This window comes from Lactuca sativa, chromosome 9 (assembly GCF_002870075.4).
Source record: "Lactuca sativa cultivar Salinas chromosome 9, Lsat_Salinas_v11, whole genome shotgun sequence".
NCBI lineage: Eukaryota > Viridiplantae > Streptophyta > Magnoliopsida > Asterales > Asteraceae > Lactuca > Lactuca sativa.
The window spans coordinates 223525476-223543052 of record NC_056631.2 but is presented as its reverse complement, the minus strand read 5'-3'; positions in this window follow the sequence as shown (position 1 = coordinate 223543052).

Genomic DNA, 17577 nt, shown 5'->3' with positions numbered 1-17577 from the left:
CTCGAAATTCCAAGGGCTTTCGCCGTTTATCAGCTTAGCTCTTCTGTCGGTCTCGTGATGCTTGAAGTCAAGCTCTGATTTGAACTATCTTTTCTGTCGTTTCACGTATGATTTCTGGCCCTGTTAATGCATTGTTTGGTGTCTGTCCTATTGCAAGCTGAGTGTCACCTACCTCAGCCCAACACAACAATAATCTATATTTATGGCCATATAATGCTTCAAAAGGAGCAACTTTGATGCTTGTGTGATAATTGTTGTTGTATGAAAACTCAATTTAGGCAAGTGGGTATCACATGACCTTCCAAAGTCTATCGCACATGCTCGAAGCATATCTTCAAGTGTTTGAATGGTTCGCTCAGTTTGACCATCCATATGTGGGTGGTAGGCAGTGCTCATGTCGAGTTGTGTTCCCATAGATTTCTGAAGCGATTGCCAAAAGCGTGAAGTGAATCTACTATCTCGATCTGAGCTTATAGATATTGGTACTCCATGGAGTCTCATGATTTCCTTGATGTAGATTCTCATCAATCGTTCCATCCTGTATGATTCCTTTATTGGCAGGAAATGAGCGGATTGTGTCAACCTATCGACTATTACCCATATGGTATCCAATCCATCTGTTGTCTTGGGTAATTTGGTCACAAATTCCATAGTAATCCTTTCCCATTTCCACTCGGGTATTATCGATTATTGTAATAGTCCTGAGGGCTTCTGATACTCTACCTTCACTTTAGCGCAAGTGAGGCACTTGCTAACGTAAGTGGAAATTTCTGCCTTCATGTTAGGCCACCAATAATGTTGCTTGATATCCAAGTACATTTTATCTGAACCCAGATGGATGGAGTATCGTGTCTTATGGGCCTCATTCATGACTACCTCTATGAATCCCCCACGTTTAGGAAGCCAAATTCGGTTCATGAAGTAATATGTTCCATCCTCCTTGACTTTGAAGTTCTTTTCCATTCCATGTAACGCTTCGCTTGTTCTGTTTTCTGTCTTCATGGCATCGAACTGGGTTGCTTTGATTTGCGAGCACAGATGGGATTGAATGGTTATTGAAAGAGTCTTCACACGGCGATTTGAGTATTCTTTCTGACTCAAGGCATCAGCTACCATGTTAGTCTTTCCTGGGTGGTACTTGATTTCGCACTCATAATCGTTTAGCAGCTCAACCCATCTTCGCTTCCTCATGTTTAACTCCTTTTGATTTAAAATGTGTTGGAGGCTCTTGTGGTCGGTGAAAATGGTGCACTTCGTACCATAAAAGGTAGTGCCTCCAAATCTTCAAGGCAAAAACTACAGCTCCCAATTCGAGATCATGGGTGGTATAATTCACCTCATGTGTCTTGATTTGCCGGGATGCATATGCTATCAGCTTCCCACGCTGCATGAGTACACAGCCTAAACCGTGATTCGAAGCATCGCAGTAAACTACGAAGTGCTCAGTTCCCTCTGGTAATGATAGTATTGGTGCACTATAGAGAGCTCGCTTCAGAGTTCGGAAGGAAACCTCCTGCTTTTCTATCTATTCAAATGGCACTCCCTTTTGTGTAAGCATGGTAAGTGGCTTGGCTGTTTTGGAGAAGTTCTGAATGAATCTCCTGTAATAGCCTGTGAGACCCAAAATTTGACGAATTTTCGTGGGTATCGTTGGGACCGCCCATCCTTCAATGACTTTGATCTTAGAAGGGTCCACATGTATCCCTTCTTGACTAACATGACCTAAAAAGTTTACGCTACGGAGACAAAACTCACACTTAGAGAGTTTTGCGTATAACTATTCAGTTCGTAGGGTTTCCAAGATTTTCTGGAGATGTCGGCTATGTTCCTCTTCGCTTCGAGAATAGACTAGGATATCGTCGATGAAAACAATGACAAAGTTGTTGAGGAATGGTCGACAGACTTGATTCATCAGGTCCATGAATGCGGAAGGGGAATTCGTTAGACCGAAGGGCATTACAACAAATTCATAATGTCCATAGCGAGTTCAGAAAGCGGTTTTGGGGATATCCTTTTCCCGGACCTTAAGTGTAGTCGGGTCGCAGATCTATCTTAGAGAAGTAGTTTGCTCCTTGAAGCTGGTTGAACAGATCGTCGATTCGTGGAAGTGCGTAGCGATTTTTGATAGTGAGCTTATTTAGTTCCCCATAATTGATACACATCCTAAAGGATCCGTCCTTTTTCTTAACAAAGAGGATCGGAGCTCCCCATGGTGAGAAGCTAGGTCGGATGAATCCTTTGCTCAAGATTTCACTGAGTTGGCTTGATAGTTCTTGCATCTCCGCAGGAGCCAACCTATAGGGTGATTTGGAAATGGGTGTAGCTCCCGGCACAAGGTCAATTCGGAATTCGACTTGTCTTTCTGGGGGTATCCTCGAAAGGTCTTCAGGAAAGATGTCAGGGAAATCGCAAGCCACTGGGATGTCTCGAATACTAACTTCTTCCTTGGATTTATCCAGGACGTGAGCCAGAAACGCCAAGTCCTTCTTTTGTAGACACTTGTGTGCCTTAATACATGATATAAGACAAAGGTTCATATTGGGTTTGTCTCCGTATATAATTAGGGTTTTGTGGTTAGGGAGATGAAGGCGAACGACCTTCTCATGACACATAATTTCAGCATGAAGGGGGCTCAACCAATCCATGCCGATAATCACATCGAAACGCCTAATAGTTACATGCATCAAACTTATTTGAAACGCGTGGTGATTTAAGGTCAGGGTACATCCTACGTAGATTTCCCCAGTTGATTTTGTTTTCCCATTAGCCATTTCCACCGTAAAGGTTTCATTAAGCTTCTGGGGTTGTTGTTTTAACAAATATTTGAATTTATTACTTACAAAACTCTGCTCTGCCCCAGTATCAAACAGGATGCATGCATATGTGTTGTTAAGGAGAAATGTACCAGTGACAACAGCGGGATCCTGAACCGCTTCTCCTTGTCCTAGGGTTAGCACTCTCCGTGGTCCTCCATTCCCTGGGTTGTAGCCATTGGGGCAGTTTTGACGGAAATGCCCAGTCCTTCCACATCCATAAAAGGTGTGGCTTGCCCCAGTGTTGTTGTCGTTGTTGTTGGTGTTGTTGTTGTTGTTGTTGTTGTTGTTGTTGTTGTTGTTGTTGTTGTTGTTGTTGTTGTTGTTGTGGTTTTTGTTATTGTTTCCCGGTTGCTGGTTCTAGGGAGGATAGGTTCTATAGTATTTTTCCGTGTGACCCTTTCGGTTGCAAGTGGTACAATGCATCTCCCTGCATTCACCATTGTGATGAAAATTGCACTTGTTGCACTTTGGGAGATTTCCGGAATACTGCTTAGGGGCACTTGGAGTAGATGAGGTTGGAACATGTGGTGTGGAGGGAACTTGGGTGGTTGAAGCATGAACTGTCACTTTTTGTTGTTTATTTGATGACTCTGAGTCTTGTCGTCCCTTCCGATTGTTATTCTTTCCCTTCTTGTTATCACTCTCCTTCTTGCTTTCAGTTTCCTCTGCTTTTTCCCCTCTTTTGTTATGGTGGTCATACAGCTTCTTGGCCAACCTCTTGGCACTGTAAAAGGTTTCAGGATTTGCGGCTATTACGTTTCCTTGAATTGGGGGAGTTAATCATGCCAGGGAACAACAGGGACAGTTTGCTAAACCTTGATATGTATGCATCGATGTCGGAGTTTTGGAATGTGAGGTTGCATAACTCTTGTTCCATTTTCTGAATTTTGCCACACGGGCAGTACTAAACCATCAAAATTTCTTTCAACTCCGCCCACTGCATTACAATGAATACGGGAAGATTCATAGCCTCCACATGTCCATTCCACCAAGTAAGAGCTTGATCAACGAATGTGCATGCTGCAAACTTCACCTTGACCTCTTTGGGGAAATCACATATCTCGAACACCGATTCCACCTTTTTAATCCATCTCTTCAGGGTTATCATTCCCCCTGTGCCATTAAAGGTTCGTGGCTTGGCGTTGGTGAAATCTTTGTAGGAGCATGTCTTGGTAGGCCCCTGGCTCCTTCCGTTGTTTGAGCTTCCAGCCCCTTACCCGTTGCCTCCACCATTGTTCGCATTGTCGATCTGCGCCAGTTCTGTTGTGACTGCAATAGATACAGCTGCTTGAAATGCAACTGAGTTGATTTCTGGTGGTGTCGGCTCGGGGTTTACACGAGTGGGTTGTTGAGGCATCCTTCTGTCATGGAACGGGAAGATGTTGAGTGCCTATAATTTTCGTGAGTTTGTGGTCCTATAAACTAGGTGTATAGCATATACTTAAGTAATTTTACATATTGACATAAAACATGGAAATATAAAACATAGCAGATAACAACATCACGATAGAACACATATTATTTTCCACTAATAATATCCGTACTTTGATACATGAAAATTTGCTCGAAAGCGCATACATAAAGGGTACAAAGTTCGGCAGCATAACGACTCTATGAATAGTGTAATCACTTAAACATAGAGTCAATGGATACACAATATAGTGCGCATAAAAGAAACATAACACTAGTAGGGAGGTCTACTGGTCCGGAGTGCTCTGAGATGTGGTGGATGGTGGGGCTGATGACGTGGATGTTCCCTGAAGAAGCGACACCTGTTGTTCTGTGGCTCGTAGTCGGTCCTCCCAAACTACTTGACATACCTGAAAGTTATGGATTACCTCCTGAGTTTCTCGTTCCGCTCTTGCCACTACGGCTCGCATCTGATTCAGCTGCTCGGCAGTACCCTGGGCTAGGTCGCCAGTGTTCCGCAACCGCCTCACCTTAACAGGAAGTGCCCGGTCAACTGGTCCTCTGTCTCTCAGATCATAGAACTCCCTGGCCATCCCATATGGGGGTCGCTGCCCTTGATGCCTGCTCCATCTCCATATATCAACACCCCATGGAGGTGTGGGGCCAGTCAGGCCCATCCGATGAGCGGGCACCCTAATCGGGTAAGGTGGGTTGATGACTTCGGACTCTACATCCAGATCACCATCGTCGTCGTCACCGGGTTCTTCCTCGGACTCCCCATCGGGGTCTTCTTCTACTTCTTCTTCTTCCAAGTTTATCACTGGCTCGACAGGTCCACCCTCGACTTCCACTTCAGGTTCTTCTTTGGACTCCTCCTCGGGGTCTTCTTCAGGCTCTTCTTCAGACTCCTCCTCCAGCCATCCGTTATTCCCCTGGTTAGGTAAATATGGATCTCCAGGATGATGGAAGTCGGCCATACTGTCTGCAGGAGTGTATATAAACTACTATCACTCCTAAGATGTTTTAGTTGTTATATAAATTGAGTTGATGTTCTCTTCTTGGTTATTAAAAGGGTATGTTTTAGGTTTACCGACCATCACGATCACCCCAGGGCATGTGATAGTTGTATTCTAGAGGAAATGTAGTTGATCAGGCTACATTCGCCCCTTAATACAACTGTGAACAGTCCTGGCTTAACCGAGATGTCAGGATTTTCAAATAATCTTATTTGATTTGGTATTATGTTTATTTTCCTAAGTCGCACAAGTAAGAGTGTTTATTATTATATTTTATTTGTTTTTTTCAGAGTTGTTTAGTCCCTCTTTCGGTTTATAGTTGCATATCAATGTGTGGTTAGATATGCCAGTTCACTATAAACAGAGCTCTAATACCAACCTACCATACCCCCGAACCAGACGGCGGAAACGTCCGAGGGCTCGCGTGACTCGAATAGAAATATCATCACAATGAATATACATGAACAACACATACATCACCAACATTACATAGTACAACTGTCATTGTTCACATCAAGTACATTGTTTAAACAATACATATCCATAGCATAAATTGTTTGAGAGTCACAAAACATAACATCATAACACACTTGGTAACTTTCTTCAGCTTATCTGTTACCTGAGAATACAAGTTGTTTTGAAAACGTCAACATATATAATGTTGGTGAGTTCATAAGCATGTTTGATATAAAATTAGAATGTATCGTTTGTAAAACCCAGAAAATCCGATATTTTCAGAAACGACAATTGTTTATGCAATAGGTGTGATGATCCATAGGTATATGCGTGAATGATTTCAAAAGTGTAAAAATGATATGTTTCTCATAATAAATTCTTGTATTATAGTTATTGAAAGTACAAGTGAATAATGTTGTTTCCTCGGAAAACCCGATGTTTTCCGAGTATGATCGTTTTGTATTATTGTATCGTCACAATGAATGAATATGATTTCCCATGATTACTTAGATGGTATTTGATCTATATGTGAGTATTTAGAACCATGCATAATAATGACTAGTTCGTCTGTCTTGGCATTCTTACGAATGCCGATATTGAATTAAGATTTTGTCACCTAGACTGGCCGAGTCTAACTGTAGCGAACAACTTAGGTGTGGGGGAGTCACCCCTGTATAGATCTATACACCCTGATTTATGTTTACCTGAATATAAGGTAAGCCTAACAGACGAAGAGAAGATGACTACGGGGGCCCAATAATCACGTATGTTATTATAGGTTGTCGAGTATGCGACGGACACGTTAGCCCATCACGCATATGATTGATTTGGAGCTTACTAGCAATGCAAATGAGCCAGTACGGCCCAATAGCATGTAAAAGCCATTGAGGCTCCATTAGACATGTAATTGGGTCACCTGAGGCCCAATAAACATGTGTATTTATGTTGGACCCAATAATCATGATATTGGGCAACAAAGGCTCAATAACACAAATAGAAGGTATTTGAGCCCAACCCTTGAATCGCTTATGTTTTATTGAGTTTAAGTTTGTATTGTTGGAATTTTGTTGTCTGCTAAATGTTTATTCACTATGTTTAAAAAAATAACTTAACGTTCGAATTATAACGAAGCTTTATATATATATATATATATATATATATATATATATATATATATATATATATATATATATATATATATATATATATATATATATATATATATATATATATATATAATCATGTGTTATAAACTTGATATTTTTAACCCGAACATTTATAATTGTTTATTTGGCCCAAAAACATTTAGATTGACCACTGCGGCCTCTTTTTCTATAAAAATGGCACTTTTAGTCCCTTTTTATGAAAATTTAAATTTTTGGTCCTTAAACCATTTTTTCTTGACATTTTCCACCCAAACTTTATTTGAATAGTAATTTTAGTACTAAACTATTGCATTTGTCATTTCGAGGCTTTATTTGTAAAAAGTTTATATTTTTGACCCAATTTATGTAAGTTTAACAATTTTGACCCCAAAATCAAAAACTTTGCGTTTTTAGTCAAAATTTGGTAATAAACTCATTTTTAACCCTTGAAAAACTTTATTTACATTTTAGACCCATAGTTTGTTGAGATTTCCAATTCAGCCCCTCAAAACCTCATTTTTTCGCATCCTTGGGCCCAAAACTCGTTAGGCCCAATTTTAAGCCCAATAAGCTAAAATTTATGTTTTTGACCCTTTGAAAAGTATTATTTTCATAAAAAATAGCTTCTATACAAATAAACAACTTATAACCCTCATAAACCCGACAATTTACAATTTACACCCAATCTTTATTATTTTTGCAAAAATGACACTTGTAAGGTTCTTTGGTTTTGTTTTTCACTTTTTAAACTTAAGGACCCTTAGATCTTTGATATATGTTGTTTATTATGTTTTTGTTTATGATTCTTTCACCCTTTTTGCTATAGATCTCGAAATATAACAAATATTACATCTTATCACAACCAAAAACTAAAGAAATCACAGATAGCATGCAGACACACATAGATTATCACATAATACTTGTATTCTCCCCCCAAAAACAAGTAAAAACCTAAAACAAGGGGGTATGAACTCACCTTTCTTAGTTGTTTCGGTTTTTAAGAAGACGTGAAGAAGATTTTTGGTCCTAGCAAGCCTCCTTAAGTTGATTTCGAACTTAAGAAGCTTCTAAGGTGTTCTTGGAATAAAGCTTTGTAAGAAAGAGTTCTAGATGTTGTAATGGAAGAAGATATTTGTGTTTGATAGCACTTACCAAAGATTGACAACACTTGATGAAGATCCTTGAATCAAACCTAAATTTTCGATATTTCTTTAAAGGAAGAAGGAAGATGATCTTTCAGAGTAATAGAGAGAATTTGTGTAATATGTGTGTGTGTGTTCCTCTTGGCCGAAGATAAGTAGAGAGGGAAGAGAGAGAGAGAGAGAGAGAGAGAGGAGTGAAATGACCGTTATGGAATTATGTTGGTCCATGCATGGGGATATGAAGGGTAATATGGAGGTGGCACCTCCCAAAGTCAACTCTCCCCATGATACTTCTTTTCCTTTTTTTTATACTTGGGTCGATATTTGGGCTAGGAGGAAGGAGGTAATTTGATTTGGCCCACTTCTTATCTTGGTTCGAAATTATTAGGTCCACAAAGAAGTTTTCGGCCCATTGGGCCTTCAGGGTAGTTTACGACCCAATTTGAATAAAAGAATGAGTTTTATGACCCATTAGGGCTTATTGGATTTGTTATGGCCCAATAAGGCCCATTAAGGTAAACCAATTCATTTTGGATTCATTATGGACCAAAATGTTAAGTTTTATGACAGTGGGTCCAATTAGGGCCCATTTAAGGGTCCTAAGCTCAAAATAGTCAAATTGGAAGCTTATTGGTCCATTAGGCCCAATAAAGAAATCCTAGTCCATAATGGACTTAAACCAGGATTTTTAGGGTTTCTAATATTTTGTTGACCATTTGAAGTGTTTGTATAGAGTGTTTGGTGGAATTTTTTGTTATAGAATAAACATCGTGCATACTTTCCAGTTTTAGTTACAAATGTTACTCTTGTTAATGTTTACAAAAACCTTAGAATTCCTAGTTGTGACATGAATAGATTGGGACGTAGAGGAACTCGGCGAGTCACATATAGGACTCGGCAAGTCAGTCTGTTTTCTTGCCCCAAAACCCTTCTGTTAAATGGTATGAGTTTAGTTGGTAAGGGACTCAGTCAGTCTAGGCCCATAGTCGACATGAAGATCATCATACTGGACGAGTTCAAGGAGAAACTCGACGAGTCTAAGGCAATCTCCTTAATTTATGAAGGTGGACTTAGCAAGTCAGATGAAGGAGGGTCCCGATGTGTTGAAGGTGCACTCGACGAGTTCACAGAGAACTCGACGAGTAGGATCGAAGTCTGGAGTTTTTTGTGCACTGTGGGACTCGACGAGTTTGTGGGTCAACTCGGCGAGTTGGGTCAACTTGGAGCATTGACTTTGAACGTTGACTTTGACCAAGTTTAACCTGGTTTAACTTTTGAGGGTATTGTGGTCTAAGTGTTATTTTGGGTATTGATAGTTCGGGGAGCCAAAGGATCAGCAGTTCAAGAGTTGCCGGATAGCAGTCAGAAGTGTTCAACTAGTCTTCAGCAGTGCAAGGTGAGTCTCCTCACTTTTGTATGGGTCTAAGGCATCAATGTTGGCCTATTATGTTTTGATTATGTATAGTAGGAAGACCCGGGGTTAGCCCTAGGCACTTATTGTATGTGTTCTGGGTTTTGACCTGATGCCAGGCGAGGCCCAAGGAAGTTTAGAATGCTAGAGGTCTTTGTGATTCTTGCATGAGTAGGTATGATAGGTTTAGGACTGGGGGTCCGATGTTAGGGTAAGCCCGTAGTATGTTAGATGATAATATGTTTTCGGTCCAAGGTTCGATGTGGGGCGGGTACCCGAGGAATGTTTGCATGTTAGATTACACTTGTTGTCTGTGTAATAGTTGTATGTGCCTGGTAGGGAGGTGAGTGTGGGTGAGGTCTCGCATATTACCGTTAGCAGAGTATGGACGGGGTTCCGTATCTCATTAGTAGCGGAGTAGGGGTGAGACCCGAGTTAAGGGAGAGGTGAGTGTGGGCGGGGGCCCGTATGTCACTACCAGAAGGAGTGTGGACGGGGTTACATGACTCATCAGTAGTAGGACAGGGGCGAGGCCCAAGTTAGGCGAGGCCTTAGATCAGGGGTATAGTAGAGTATGTTTAGTTTATTTGTTATGTGTTATCTTATATGTTGTATATGCTTAGTTAGCGGGCGGGGCCCGGAGACATGCGAGGCCTAAGGGAAACATATTTGTATACCGAACGGGGCTTGATCCCAGGTGGGACCTGACGCCAGGCGGGGCCCGATGTCGGGCAAGGCCCGATGGAGCGGGCAGGGGCCCAGTACGTGGTTATGTGTATGCGGTTATGCGTATGTGGTATGTGGTAGGTTGGGGAGCTCACTAAGCTTCGTCCTTACGATTTTCAGTTTTGGTTTCAGGTACTTTCGGTAGCGGATGGAGGAGCTCGGGGTGATCGCATGGCACACACCATTATTTGTTTAGCCTGGGATGTTTTACTATGATATAAAAAAAATATCTTTTGGGATTATATTCTGAATGGATATAACAGTTTGTTTATGAATGAAATGGTTGATAATTATGGCTTTTATTAATGTTTTAAAAAGAAATTTTTGGTCATTATTCTTGGGATGTTTCAAGTTGGTATCAGAGCCTTGGTTTGAGGGATTCGGGTACACTCTTGGGTGTATCCGGACTCAAACTGAGGACTTGGTATGAGAATTTTCAAAAGAGAATCATTTTTATTAAAGAGTTTGGGAATAAGGAAAACAACTTTTAGAAAAGAAAAGAACCTTGAAAAGTGAAAAGAAACTTTGGAAAAGAGAAAAGGGTGTGTTGCATGCAATCAGCGAGCTCAAGTAAGTTCTCCCAAATTACCCATACAAGTCTATGTTATGTGGTCAGCATGCTAGTTTAGGGCTAAGAATCTAGGAAGGATGCATTATATGCCTATTATATGTGTTTATGGAGCTGCATTTTAGTATTGGTTAGACAGTGGTAGGATAGCCTGATTTGGTTATGCCTGATTATATGAGCTTATATCCCACGCTAGTACATATTCTTGATATGTCAAAATGATTGCTTGCTTATGTTATGGTTAGATTTTTCTTTTTGTCTGAATGCTAGTTGCTTTGTGCTTTGTGGGACTCTGACTAATGGGAGTTAGCCATTAGGTGAATACGCCAAGTCACATGTGATCGGGGTTGAATAATCTCAAAGTGCTGGACCTGAACCTATTGCGCAACTCTTGTTTGAGTCCAACCGTTGTAGGGAAGAGTCCTTTACTCGAAGCATTATTTGAGCCTCGTCACATGTGATGGTATTCAGGTAGTGGCTAATTAGCATTATGAAGATGCCTTCAGTAGCTGAGGACTAGGTTCGGGTTGGAGATTACCCTAGGGAAAGCCTAGGATGAGAGTAGTGCTGGGAGCAGTAGTAGTTGTAAGGGACTTGGTTGAGTCGAGGAAATTCTTGAGGAAAGTACGGATAGATGTGGAAGGTAGTAGGGGCCCATACTACTGAACACAGAGGATCTGTACTCGATTCAAGAAGGGCCGAGATAAAACCAGGGAACTTGTAGTGCGTATGTGTGATCCCTCTGCAATGATGTGTATTTTTATGGTTGTTATGTTATGTTTTCATCATGGTGATGTTGCGGGAGAGACCAGTAGGCGGTTCAGGCGCCGGAGAGGGATCAGGCTCGGGTTCAGGACCCGGGCAGCTCGAGCAGCGGATGAGGGAGTTTGTATCAGATGAGATTACGCGCATTATTCTATACCCTAGTCCTGTGATCTTTGGTATGGTAAAGGAGGGCATACTGGAAATTTTCGATGAGAGGCTGGGAGCTTTCCGCACTGAGATGATGGCCATGTTGGGAGTGCATACATTGACATTTCGAGAGTTCAGAGCTTGTGAAGCTCCATATTACCATGGGGGCTAGGGACCCCATTGCTAGCAGCAGATGGTTGGCTGATGTCGCCAATGCTTTTCGTTCTAGCCGATGTCACAAAGGGGACAAGGTTCGGCTTGCCTCCTATCTTCTAAAGGACAGAGCACGGGACTGGTGGGAGGAGGTTGGTCATGTTGTCGGGGATGATGCCACGTTGGACGCGATGACATGGAGCGATTTCTCAGCCAGGTTCAAGGCCGAGTTTGCACCGGTGATTGAGGTGCAATAGTTAGCCCGGGAGTTTCCGGATTTGCGGCAGACTATAGAGACGGTGGTGGAGATCACAACCAAGTTCAAGGAGAGAGCCCTTCTGGTTCCACAGTATGTGGTGGACGAGGAGATAAAGAAGGCTCGGTAACAAGATATGTTGAGAAGCGATATCAGTCAGTTTGTGAGTCGGTCCAGCTGCAAGACGCTGGAAGATATGATCGCTCGGGACAGAGAAATAGAGATTGATCTCAAGATGGAAAAAAATAGAAAGTTGACAGAGGTTCAGATATCTATAGGATCGGGTAAGAGGCCCAAGACATCAGATTCTATATTGAGAGGTCTTCAGGACCGGGGCCGCTGTGGCAAGTACGGCAGGACGCACGAGGGTGCGTGTAGGAGTGGCAGCGGTGGTGATTCTGGATACTTCAAGAACGGCCGGATTGGTCATTTTAGCAGGGATTGTACTGCTACCACCACTCAGGGATTAGACCTGATATGTTTCCACTACTGTCAGAAGGGCCACAAGAAGGCCCAGTGCCCGAGTTTGCTTTCAGCAGGACAGGTGATGGCACCTGCCCCTGAGACTTTGTGGATCACCGACGGTCGTCAGGGCCGGGCAGAGGCGCCTGGGGCAAGGAGCAGGGCATATCAGTTGGTTTCGAAGGAGGTGCGAGCAGCCCCCGACGTGTCAGGTATGTATCTTTCGTTTATTCGTCAGCTTATGTTATGATTTTATTGTTATGGTTCTGCATCGGTATTGGTAATGCTATTTTGGAATTTTGTGGCCTGCTTGTGATTGCGTTATATGCCATCTGCATACCCTGGATTTTAGAATGGTAGTTAGAGGCCATTCCGTTTTTAGAGTAGGTTACTTAGGATGCAGTAACTATAACATGCATGAGTGGGACTCGAGAGTGTCTCGCTAGTTTTCAGGGAAGGCATCGTCAGAGCATTGGTTGGTTAGATTACCAGTTATGGTAAGTGGACCAAAAAGTGGTCATAGGATGGTAGGGAGAATTGGGAATTCTTCCAAGGTATGAGTTGTGAGGAGCTAGGCAAGCCGAAGTGGGGGAGAACCACCCAAGTGACCAAGGGTAGAAGTAGTGCAAGACTGGGTTGGTTTCGCAGTCTTGGTGAGGAAGAAAGCAGCTTAGGTGGTTGCTTGGATTGAGGAGCATGCAAGTTGGGAGTTGGGAAACTTTCCAACCTTGAGTGTATGTATTCACGATTAGTTGATGACTGGTTCGGGGAAACCAGGTCGAAGAGATTCCAGCAAGGTGCGAGATTAGTCAGGATATAAGACTGCAGGTTAGCCGCAGCATTCCCTAGCAGTGATTCAGTGAGGGAAGTGTTGTAAGACTGCGGGAAGCCACAACACTCATTAGCAGCTTAGCTAGCGAAGTGTGGGTGGGGGCCTGTATCTCATAGCTAGCAGAGTGTGAGCGGGGGACCGTATCTCCTAGTTCGCGGAATGTGGGCGGGGGCCCGTATCTCCGAATTAGCATTATAAGAATCAAGAAAGAATAACAAGTTGAGATTAGAGGAGGAGTGGGCCTGCGTAGCCCTAGATAGGTGAGACCTGTGGGAGAGGCCGCTCCGAAGTATAGTTTGGGTGAGACCCGTCAGCAAGGCTTGTGTACTTATAGCAGCAGGTGGGACTAGGTAGATACCATAGGGTTAAGGTAGGGGATCGAGGATCCCAAATCTTCTAGAGCCAGAGTGGTTAGGTGGGTAGAGCAGTTCAGGTAGTCGTAGTATCTTCAAAAGTCACCGAGAGCGACTAGGGGATTGTTCTTGTGTACGGTAATCAGTGGGGGACCGGTATTTCGGGTAATGGAAGATCAGTTGGGACACGGGTGGTCTTGGTTCATCCAGAAGGCTGATGGGAGTCAGCAAGATTTCAGGCAGGAGTGATGATAAGGGGAATTTGTGCATTGAGCAGTGAGCTAATCAGGTGATGCTAAGTCACTCACGCTGGGTGGAGCTTTCAGTATTGAAGCATCGTAAGTGAATCATTCAGTGGGTAATGGTGTGATGGCCGGCACTGGAAGTGGCCGGGATTGCAGCTTCCGAAGAGGATTTGTCCTTGATGGAGTTTGGAAAGGTTTGTTGCTTATGGCAAGTCATCTTGGGAAGGCCAATGGCAGCGTAGGGAAAAAGGGTGGACCCTCTTGTATGTCAAGTGTCAGTGCTCGGGAAGTATCGGTAGGGTTACCGGTTGAGTAATAGTGTTGTACTCGAGGATAGTAATGATTGGATTACTCTGAAGATGATATTTTCAAGGTTTGGACCAAATGGGCGAAGTGCGTAACTAGTGGTAAAGTTGTAAGCGGGTTGTAAGGTAGTTGACCGTGGCGGACTTCGAGGATGAAGTCTAGTTTAAGTGGGGGAGAGTTGTAACACCCCGAATTCAGAAGACTAAGAAAGTAAAGGAAAACCCTAAGTCAAGGAGTCAACTCGTCGAGTCCAAGGAAGAACTTGACGAGTAGGAACGAGTTCCATGTCGCGGATTAGGTGGCCGAATTGGCGATTCGGGGGACTGACTCAACAAGTCTGGTCTGGGTTGGGAAACCCTAATTGCCTGACTTGGTGCCCTATTTAAGCATCTCATTCTCATTTCCTCAGCCTCCTTAATGCTCTCTCAAGACCGGAACGAAACCGTAGTTCCTTCCATGAGTTTGTGAGCATTTTTGAGTGTTGTGAAGCTTGAAGAAGAAGGTGAAGCCTTGGGGATATAAGAAGAGATTAGTAGATCCAGAAACCTCTTTGATTCTCCACCATTTTCTGGTAAGAAAGTTTCCACCTTGATCATTATGCATGCATATATCTTCTTTGTCACATTTGGGGGTTTTTGGTCCAAGAACCCTAGCATGAGAGGAATGGACGTCCCAAGGGCTTGTGTTTTTAGATCTAGCACCACTAAGGGATGTTATGGCATAAAGGTGCAAGCTTTATGCCATAGGAATCCCCATGCAAGCATATAAATTGTTCTTTTGTCCTTGTTAGCTAAAAAGGCCATGAATGGAGGAAAAAGGCAGTAGCTTTGCATGGTTATGAGGTGTTTAAGTCCTGATCTATGTTTTGGATGCTTTGAGACCCTCAAAAAATCGTATAAATAGATTGGGACGTAAAGGGACTTGGCAATTCACTTGTGGGACTCGGTGAGTCAGACCGTTTTCTTGCCCCAAAACCCTTCTGTTAAAGGGTATGAGTTGAGTTGGTAAGGGACTCAGCCAGTTTGGGTCCATAATGGACATGAAGATCATCATACTCGACGAGTTCAAGGAGGAACTTGGTGAGTCTAAGGCAATCTCCTTAATTTATGAAGGTGGGCTCAGCGAGTTCAAAGAAGAACTCAGTGAGTCAGATGAAGGAGGGTCCCGATGTGTTAAAGGTGCACTCGACGAGTTCACGGAGAACTTGATGAGTAGGATCGAAGTCCAGAGTTTTGTGTGGACTGTGGGACTCGGCGAGTTGGTAGGTTAACTCGGTGAGTAGGGTCAACTCATAGCGTTGACTTTGACCGTTGGATTTGACCAAGTTTAACCTGGTTTGACTTTTGAGGGTATTGTGGTCTAAGTGTTATTTTGGGTATTGATAGTTCGGGAAGCCAAAGGATCAGCAGTTCAGGGGTTGCCGGATAGCAGTCAGAAGTGTTCAGCTAGTCTTCAGCAGTGCATGGTGATACTCATCACTGTTTGTATGGGTCTAAGGCACCAATGTCGGCCCATTATGTTATGATTATCTATAGTAGGAAGACCCGGGGTTTAGCCCTAGGCACTTATTGTATGTGTTCCTGTTTTCGACCTTATGCCGGGAGAGGCCCGAGGAAGGTTAGAATGCTAGAGGTCATTGTGATTCTTGCATGAGTAGGTATGATAGGTTTAGGACCGGGGGTCCGATGTCGGGGTAAGCCCATAGTATGTTAGATGATAGTATGTTTTTGGTCCAAGATCCGATGCGGGGTGGGTACCCGAGGAATGTTTGCAGGTTAGATTATACTTGTTGTCTGTGTGATACTTGTATGTGCCTGGTAGGGAGGTGAGTGTGGGCGAGGTCCCGCATCTCACCATTAGCAGAGTATGGACGGGGTTCTGTATCTCATTAGTAGCGTAGTAGGGGAGAGGTCCGAGTTAAGGGAGAGGTGAGTGTAGGTGGGGGCCCGTATCTCACAACCAGCAGGAGTGTGGTTGGGGTTCCATGACTCATCAGTAGCAGGACAGGGGCGAAGCCCAAGTTAGGCGAGGCCTTAGATTAGGAATATAGTATACTATGTTTAGCTTATTTGTTATGTGTTATCTTATATGTTGTATATGCTTAATTAGTGGGCGGGGCCCGAAGACAGGCAGGCCTAAAGGAAACAGATATGTATACCTAGCGGGGCTCAATGCCAGGTGAGGCCCGATGCCTTGTGGGGCCCGATGTCGCGCAAGGCTCGATGGAGCAGGCGGGGCCCCAGTACGTAGTTATGTGTATGTGGTTATGCGTTTGTTGTATGTGGTAGGTTGGGGAGCTCATTAAGCTTCATGCTTACGTTTTTTAGTTTTGGTTTCAGGTACTTCTGGTAGCCGAGGGAGGAGCTCTAGGTGATCGCGTGGCACACACCATTATTTGTTTAGCCTGGGATGTTTTACTCTGATATAAAAAGAATATGTTTTGGGATTATACTCTGATTGGATATAACAATTTGTTTATGAATGAAATGGTTGATAATTATGGCTTTTATTAATGTTTTAAAAAGAAATTTTTGGTCTGATTTTTGGGATGTTTAACAAGAACTTTAAGACCAACTGAGAGGAATGCTTGAGAATCCCGAAACTGTATATCATTCACCAAACATTTAAATATGTTAAAGGTTTGAGTTAGAGACTCACCTTGCTGAGCATATAAATACTCATATCTTTGGTTTAGATTGTTGATGATTGTTCCTTGAACTTCCACAATGCCTTCATAAGCCACAACCAAAGTTTCCGTCATCTCTTGAGTAGACTCACAATTCTGAACTAGATGATACACATGATAAGGAAGAGAATTTTCTATGTCTGTCTTTGCTTTAACATCAAGATTGATAAATCTTTTGTCATCATCGTCATAGCTAGTCTTTGGCTTTTGTTTCAAGGGACCAACAGGAGCATTGTGAACCACAGGTTAATACATGGGGACATGTGGACCTTTGTCTACAATGTTAATAATATCGAAATCCATGGTTTCAAGAACAACCATAACTTTTGATTTCCACATTGTAAAGTTGTGTTCATCGAAAGGAGGGATCTTGTTAAGAGTAGATGAATATGGATTATAGGAGGAAGACTTGATAACTTGAACGTATCAAAAACCCGCTCTTATTCAAATTGAAGGTTTGTATCGATCAGATACACGCAAGTGTGAATAATGAAGAACAAACATAGAACAACGAACAAGATGATCACAAAGATACATTCATTAAGTGATAGGTGCATTTTATGCACCTATTTTGCATGTTTATTTCCGTCCTTTCATAGCATTCTACTTCATAATTCTTGCATTTAGTTAATTATTAGGGCAATTGCATATTTCTTAAAGAATGTCAGTTACTTCACTTTTT